At 40.8% G+C, this 7,513-nt stretch overlaps 1 protein-coding gene across 6 annotated transcripts in view; it reads left to right on the plus strand.

Moving 5' to 3' along the window:
* Positions 1 to 7,513, plus strand: part of KLF12 (Kruppel like factor 12) — a 262,604-nt gene that overhangs the window by 53,207 nt on the left and 201,884 nt on the right. The window contains exon 1 of one of the 6 annotated variants that reach the window (XM_042456798.1): positions 1,605 to 1,623. The exons of the other annotated variants lie outside the window; for them this stretch is intronic. The gene's annotated coding sequence lies outside the window, so the exon portion shown is untranslated. Of the gene's footprint in view, positions 1 to 1,604; positions 1,624 to 7,513 lie in introns of those variants that run through there. 6 annotated transcript variants of the gene reach the window in all.

The following is a 7,513-nucleotide window of genomic DNA, read 5'->3' on the forward strand; positions in this document are numbered from 1 at the left end:
TAAGTGTGGCATCGATTCAGTGATCCCCGGTGACATGGGGCAAAGATGCGCATATGTGCATAACCGTTTCCCAAAGTGACATGCAAACCTTAAGCCGGTTCCCCCTCTGTCATCCCAAAGCCTGGCCGTGACCAGGCATTTTGCTTCATCGACCAATGCGAGTTGGTGGATGACAGATCCAGGCCTCATGCTTGTGAGCCAACCCTCTCTTTTTCTTGTTATATTCAATAAAGTTGTGGCCTTTTTTCTTGCCAAATTCATTGTCTCTGTGTTTATTGCATCCCCCCTCCTCCTCAGCAATGTATGTTGCCTTTTGCTCTTTGGAGTAAAGCAGGGATGGCTGTATTTGCAGCTCTTGACCTCTCTAGATTACCTAGATGAGCCTTTTTCTGCTCTTAAAACAAAAAATGAACTGCCACTCCTGGAAGCCTCCAGGAGTGCTGATTTACCTCTTAAATAGGTTGTAGGACTGTTCAGTACTGCTTAACATCAAAAAATGTGTCAGCTCCATGGGCTTGGCTGCTAGAATAGCTCCATTTGGCTGCTCCTCACCCTAAATTGTTTCCATCCCAGCTGGTCTTTATAAGAATTACTGTGTAAGAACTGGTGCCTGAGTTTGTTTTCTTCTTCGCTTCCTATCCCAACTTTTTAATTTCTGTGTCATGCCTTTTGTATTGCAGACTTGCTGACGGCGAGCTGTCTTATTTTTATTGGTCTTGCCTATGTGAATTGGGGAGTCATTTGAGGTAAAGAGTGGGGTACAAATACTTTAAATAAACTAATTGATATTAATGTAGTTTATATACAGGACCTTTCATGGAAGTCGAATGGAGAGAAGAGTGCGTGAGCTTCACGCTTGTTGTCTGAAGCCTGCTGGGCTTTGTATAGAGAAAGGAGATGTGTTTTAAGATCCTGTTTCCCTTCTGCCCTTTTTTCTTAATGGCAAACCTGCTTAAATGGAGAGCCAGCAAACTCAGGGCAGCCTTCTGGCCATCTTTGTGAGTTCAACAAGAGCTTAACAATTTTCCTTTCTTTGCTGCCTGTTCAAGATGACAAAACCAGAAAATTGGCCGGTGTCTCACAGGCCTCCATATCTGCCTTGTGGACTGCTCTCTGCACTGTGTAACATGGCTTTCAGTGGAGCTACACTTTTTTTTTTCATGGTATGATTCTTGCCTCCTTGTTTTTATCTCTCCTGACATCTGGTGGGAGGAGTACTGTACAGGGAAAGGAAGAAATGTTGCCCAAACTGTGTTTGGACAGATTTGTTTGCTTGGGCAATAGTGACAGATCTCAGGGTGGTGCAGAGGTCAAATTGACAGCCCTGAGTTCTCCCCTGGCACCGTTTCAGTCTAGTGGGACCTCGCAGTGTCCTTGCTGCTTTGTCAGAGAGCTTCTTGTCTGTGACTGATGTGAGGGCCACCTGTCAGCGGCACATGTGATTGACATAGGAAAGGCTCTTCAAAGCAAAGGCAACGGGGCATGAGATTTGGGCAGGCCTTGAGCTGCCAAACAGGCAGGCTGCCTTCCAGAAGGAAGTCTACTCGAGCAAGGATAAGCCACAGACACACTTGTTAGCCCCCAGAGAGCAGCGCTGTGTGCATAATGGACATTATGTGAAATGTGAGACTGGAGTCTTTTATTTTGACGGGGGCTTTAAGGTTATACCTGAACACGTTTTACCTTTGTTTGTATTGCATGTTTATGTTGTTATTAGGAAAAAAAAAGAGATTAATGTAAAAAAGATTATGGAGTAGACTTAATAGCTTTTTTTATTCTAGCAGAGTTTCTGTTTTTTGCATCTACATGAGAATAAATTCAACACGGGAAGTCTCCCCATGCCATGGAAAGATGCACATGGCAAATTTCGGTTTGGTATGTCCCTTTTAAAGCCATGGGGGCATTGCAGGAGGCGGGTGGGGGGGGGGGAGTAAGTGACAACCTTCTTCTAAGGCAGTTCAGCATTTCTCAGTCAGGAAGTGACTACACACACAGTTGTGTAAGCCACAGGCTTCACTTGTACTAATATCCATCCTTTTTCTATTCCTGGGTAGCAAAGGAAGCACAGCTGGGATGGGATGAATTACGCTACTTGAGTAGACATTTCCCGTCTCTGCTTTCCTGGGCCCCTCAAAATAGCTCTTTCAATCTCCATCCATGTCTTTCTTCCTATTTTTTTTTTCTATTCAGATATGAGATGCTATTCATGTCTCTGTCGTTCCCCTCCCTTTTTTTTTTCTGTGCACAGATAATGGGAAAGGTTAATAGACCTCCGTGAAAGCAAAGGTACCTGTTTGGAAACATTTACATGTTTCAAAATAAATACACAATGCATCTGTATACATTGTATGTTTATTTTTGAAACATGTAAACATATTCTAAACACACTTCCTTTTTTTAAATATAAGCTTTATTAATTAGAAAAAGTCATTAAAAACAAAAAACAAAACCAGTATTGTACAAAGACTCATTCTCAGCCAAAGATGCTATTGAAATACAGTTGACAGATAACATAATACATTTTATTATAGTCTATCTAGACTGAAAATAAATTCTTGCCACTTAGTGTTCGCTGTTGCTTCCCTTCATATTGCAGTAACCATTCTTCATGTTTACTTCTTTGGGATTTCTCTTTTATTTATTTGTTTAGTTCCCTATGTTTGTAATGATATATTACTTACAATTTCTAAAAATATTTCCAAAACAACAACATTGTTTTTAAATTGTTCAAAAATTTTTATACTGCTGTTTATTTGATAAACTTTGAAGGCCTTTAGCAAGATCATTAAATCGTGACAAATGAAACAGTAATCTGAACATCATTTAAAAAGATGCTAGTAAATCTTGAAGAACCCAGTTCATGGTCTGGAGACTACAGATACTATTAAACCTCTGTGCATATGCAGCAGGAATAGAATAAATAGGGAATGTAGGAATTGTCATGAGAGCTAGCATGGTGTATTGGTTTGAATGCTGGATTACGACTCTGGAGACCCAGAGTTGATGAAAATCTGCTGTGGGACCTTGGGCAAGTCATACTTTCTCAGCCTCAGAGAAAGGCAAAGACACCCCTCCCAGAACAAATCTTGCCAAAAAAAACCCCTGTAATAGGTTCACTTTAGGCAGGGACGTAGCTAGGATTTTAGGAAGGGGGGGTCCAGGCTAAGTGCCACCATTATAATGGGGCTTGAGTGCGGCGGCGCAGCAGCACACACCATTCATTTTTCTAGTGGAAGGGGGGGGTCCGGACCCCCAGATCCCCCCCCCCCGGCTACATCCCTGCTTTAGGGTCACCATATGTCAGAAATGACATGAAGGCACACAACAACAACAGCAACAAAGAATTGTCATGCATATGTCCATTAGTTTCCCTCATACAGAATTCTTTTATCTATCCTTTCCTCACAGAATTCTATAATCTCTTCTCACTTCTATTTCAAGTCCAAACGTGAATAGAAGCATTTGTCCAAGTACCTAGGGCAGCCTTCCCCAACCTGCTACCTCCAAACATGTTGACTATAACTCCCAGAAGCCCCTCCATCCAGTATGTAAAGTCCAGCATAGATCGAGAACACCATGTTGGGTAGAGCTGTCTTCCAAGTCTTGGATTTGATGGAGGAGCCATTCAATGAAATCAACGCATATATAAAAACCTGTACATGAGTGTTCCAGTTTCATCTGTGACTGTGATCTTGGCTCTTTTTGGATTGCTTCCTCTGCACCAGGAATGAGATATTAGCTTTTATAAGGTCATTGTTTTGATCAAATGACTCTATGATATACATTGTAATAATGAACAGTCAGGATTGACTGTACCATTAGAGAGAGAGAGAAAGAGAGAGCGCGCTCTGACAACAGGTTTGGGATGTCATAAAAGGACAATGATTACTTTGTATTCATTATATTTTACTGATAGTGACAAGGAGAAATGCTACTGGGATTTTTACATGTGACAAATGACTATATTAGTGGCTGGCTTTCTGATGTATACATTTTGATTTGGCTAAAGATGGAGCACTTACCCCAAATGGCTCGGTGGTGTCAAGATTTAACAGACATGAGGTAATTGGTCTTAGTTTTGTATACAACTTTACCTGAGGGAATAGAGTAGGGTGCAAAATGTAGTTCTTAAAAACATTTCACCAGCAGTCACAGCCAATTCAATCACCTGTCTCAAAGACCTTTGTAATGACCTAGATGTTTCAGCCCCCGAGTTGAACCATATCCGGAAACATTATATGACTAGGATTAGCAACAGAGTTTCCTCTTGTCAGAAAATAGATTTTGTTGAGGATGTGACATTTGCATAAAGGATCTTTCCTTTGCCACTCTTTAGAAAAGGCTAGACATTCAGTTTAGTGTAATCTTTCTTCTTTGCAGCTGCATTGTTTCTAAATAGATTCCCTAAATTGGCTGCAGTGAGTGGGAATATTTTCTTTACACTGTTTAAAATACTGTACATACTTTTCAAGAATTAAGAGGAAGAGAAAACAAGCTCTTACCTCATTCAGTTTTTCAGCTTTCCATATCTATAATAAACAAATATGTTTAGTATGGCAATCCTCCTCTAACTTCCCACAACTTTTCTAATGTAAACTGGCAAGTAATTCTTTTTAATCAGCCTTGCAAACATATCTATATGCTCCTCTCTAACACACACATATACACCTTTTCTCTCTAATGTATATTCTACCTTTCTCCCAGGAAGAGACTTAAGGTAGCTAATAACATGATTAAAAACAGATATAACAAAAACATTGTACATTATAATATGAAAATGCAAACTTTTAAATGAGCACTGAATTAAAAGTATCAATGCACACACATATACAGAGCCCGGAAAAAAGAAAGAAAGAGTACCATTTGTTGTTGTGTGCCTTCAAGTCCTAAGATGACCCTATCACTTGGCAAGATTTGTTGAGCAGAAGTTTGCCACTGCCTTCTTCTGGAGCTCAGAGAATGTGATTTGCCCAATGTCACCTACTGAGTTTCCATGGCCTAGCTGGGATTTCAGCTTTGGTCTTTTCACAGTCCTAATCTGACACTCAAACCACAGCATCACACTGGCTCTCAAAAAGTACAGTGCCTCCTATTAAATGCTCCTTCCTCATGAACTAACCAGCTGTAAAACACTTGCCTATGGCAGAAGGGCAACAAGGCAGAGCCAAGCTAACTTAGCTTAGTAGTGGGTTTAACAGTCTGGGAGCAGCCCCTGAGAAGGCCCTTGCTAGTTTCTAGCCTGTAATTTTTTCTCCTTAAGCTATCTGTCCAGGCATAGCATGTTAATTCACAGTTACTGGTTGTTGTACTGGGTTGCCAACCAGTTGCCTTGGATCCAATCCCCTGCCCTTCTTTAACCCAATAATATATATCATGCTTTGCAACAAAAGACCTCACTCAGGTCAGAAGAGTTATGCTTTACTTCTTTTCTAGGGGAAAAATACATATTTGTATTGCACAGAAGTACATAATAGCAATACTATCACATTTTTCTTTGTTTCATCCCCCACCCCCAAGACCTCAATTTTCTATAGAGAAAAATAATGACTTGCCTTTAATCTCTTGGCGAGCAACAGTTTCAACAGGATGGCTGCAGAGTTACAGCTCAGCCTTTGAAAGAGACCTCCTCCCTTTGCCATGGGAATAGACTTTTCTTTCATGTACACAAAATTCCTTTATGTAAGGGATTTGTCAAAAGGCTAGTATTGCCAAATGGGACGTAATTGGAATTGAGCATGCCAGTTGCTGGTCCCTGTTCTAGTGTGCACGCTAGCATCTGTGTGTGTGTGTATCTGAGCCACCATCAGTACTTGGGCACTGGGACTGCATTTCTTCTATCTGACTTGTTCCCTTTTAATTTTCTTTTCCTGGCCTGGAAAGCATCATTGAGCAGTTAAGTGTCTATACAAGCCCACAGGGATCCACTGATGGAGGAGGGTGGGGGGCTAGAGAGGAGGAGGGGACCCACCGATAAACATTTTGTCTAAGCCCCCTCCCTCCAAAAATCCTGGAGCTGGCTCTGGTTCTAAGAGTATTGTCTCTGTTACAGTGAAAGAAGCTTGCGCACTAGTTAATTATTTATCAGCGTTCTGCTCAGCATCAGGTTATCTTGTGTAAGCGTATATCTCTATCTTCTGCCAGTAGAAGCACCTTTTTGGAATTGAAATGGAAAGTGTATGTTACTTGCGTACTCCCCAAGGAAGAATAACTTGGTCCTTCCACCTCTGCATTTGTACACAAGTCACTGTCCTGGATCTGTGCCTTGTATGGAAGGAGGCAAGGCAGGAGCAGGATGTGACTTCCTCTAAGAATGGGAAGTGCTGTGCCTTTTGGGCTGGCCTGGAACAATTTGCTCTCAGCCTAAATTTCATATACAGAAGAAGACCACATTGGCAGCTGAATCTAACTTTAGCACTGGCAAGGAAATGGCATGCATCACCACACCTGACAATATACACAGCTCTATTTAAACACCACTAACACTACCACGGTGCCTTCTGAGAGGTTTCAGAGCAGCATGTGTGGTACATATTGCTCTTACCTCCAACAACTTGCTACTATTTCTCATCAGCTCAAGCAGCTGTTTTGCTTTACTTCAAGTGAGGGCTGGCCTTGTCTTGATATTGAGAACAATTAAATGCTCTAGTCCCTCTTTGATAAAGCAGGGCTGGAGAATGTACAACTCTCCAGATGTTGTTGAACTAAAGCTCCCATTGCCCTTTTATATTGGCTGCACTGGCTAGAGCTGATTTGAGTTACATTTGCATTGGTAACAGCCACATGTTCCTCATTCTGCATCACAGAGACAAAGTAAGATGATCTCCTCCTAGTTGAAGCAGAATGGAAGAAAACATAGCCAGAGCAGTGAATTGTGTATAGATGGAGGGGAACATCTACTTTATGCATTAGCTGGTACATGGGATTTATCATATATATGTGATGATAAGTCGACCTAATGTATAAGTCAAGGGCAAGTTTTAGGACCAAAATTATGGATTTTGATATGAACTTCAGATAAGTCAAAGGTAAAACTTAGAGACATATAGCAAAGGAAAACAATGCCAAAGAACATAAAAAATTCCAGCAGGCATAACTATTTGTGCTCATCATAAAGGTTGCATGGATGAGAGGATGGCTGCTTTGCTCACAAATATATATATATATGTGTGTGTGTGTGTGTGTGTGTGTGTGTGTGAGAGAGAGAGAGAGAGAGAGAGTTAAATATGTGACAGTACTTACATTGACCCATGGATAAGTCAAGTTAGATTTTATAGGTCAACTTTTTGACCTAAATTTCTAGACTTATACATGAGTATATACAGTATTTATCATACCACATGAAAAAGGTTCTGTTGCAGCTTGCTGCTTGGTTCTGGTATGCCATTTGGCAATGACCATCCTATGTGTTCTATATATCATTCTCATGAAAATGGGACTAATAAATGTAACTGTAAACATTCACAGTTAGCTCAAACAGGGGTTTTCTTTTAAATAAGTTCAATAAATTATATTT

Source organism: Sceloporus undulatus, chromosome 3 (assembly GCF_019175285.1).
Source record: "Sceloporus undulatus isolate JIND9_A2432 ecotype Alabama chromosome 3, SceUnd_v1.1, whole genome shotgun sequence".
Classification (NCBI taxonomy): domain Eukaryota; kingdom Metazoa; phylum Chordata; class Lepidosauria; order Squamata; family Phrynosomatidae; genus Sceloporus; species Sceloporus undulatus.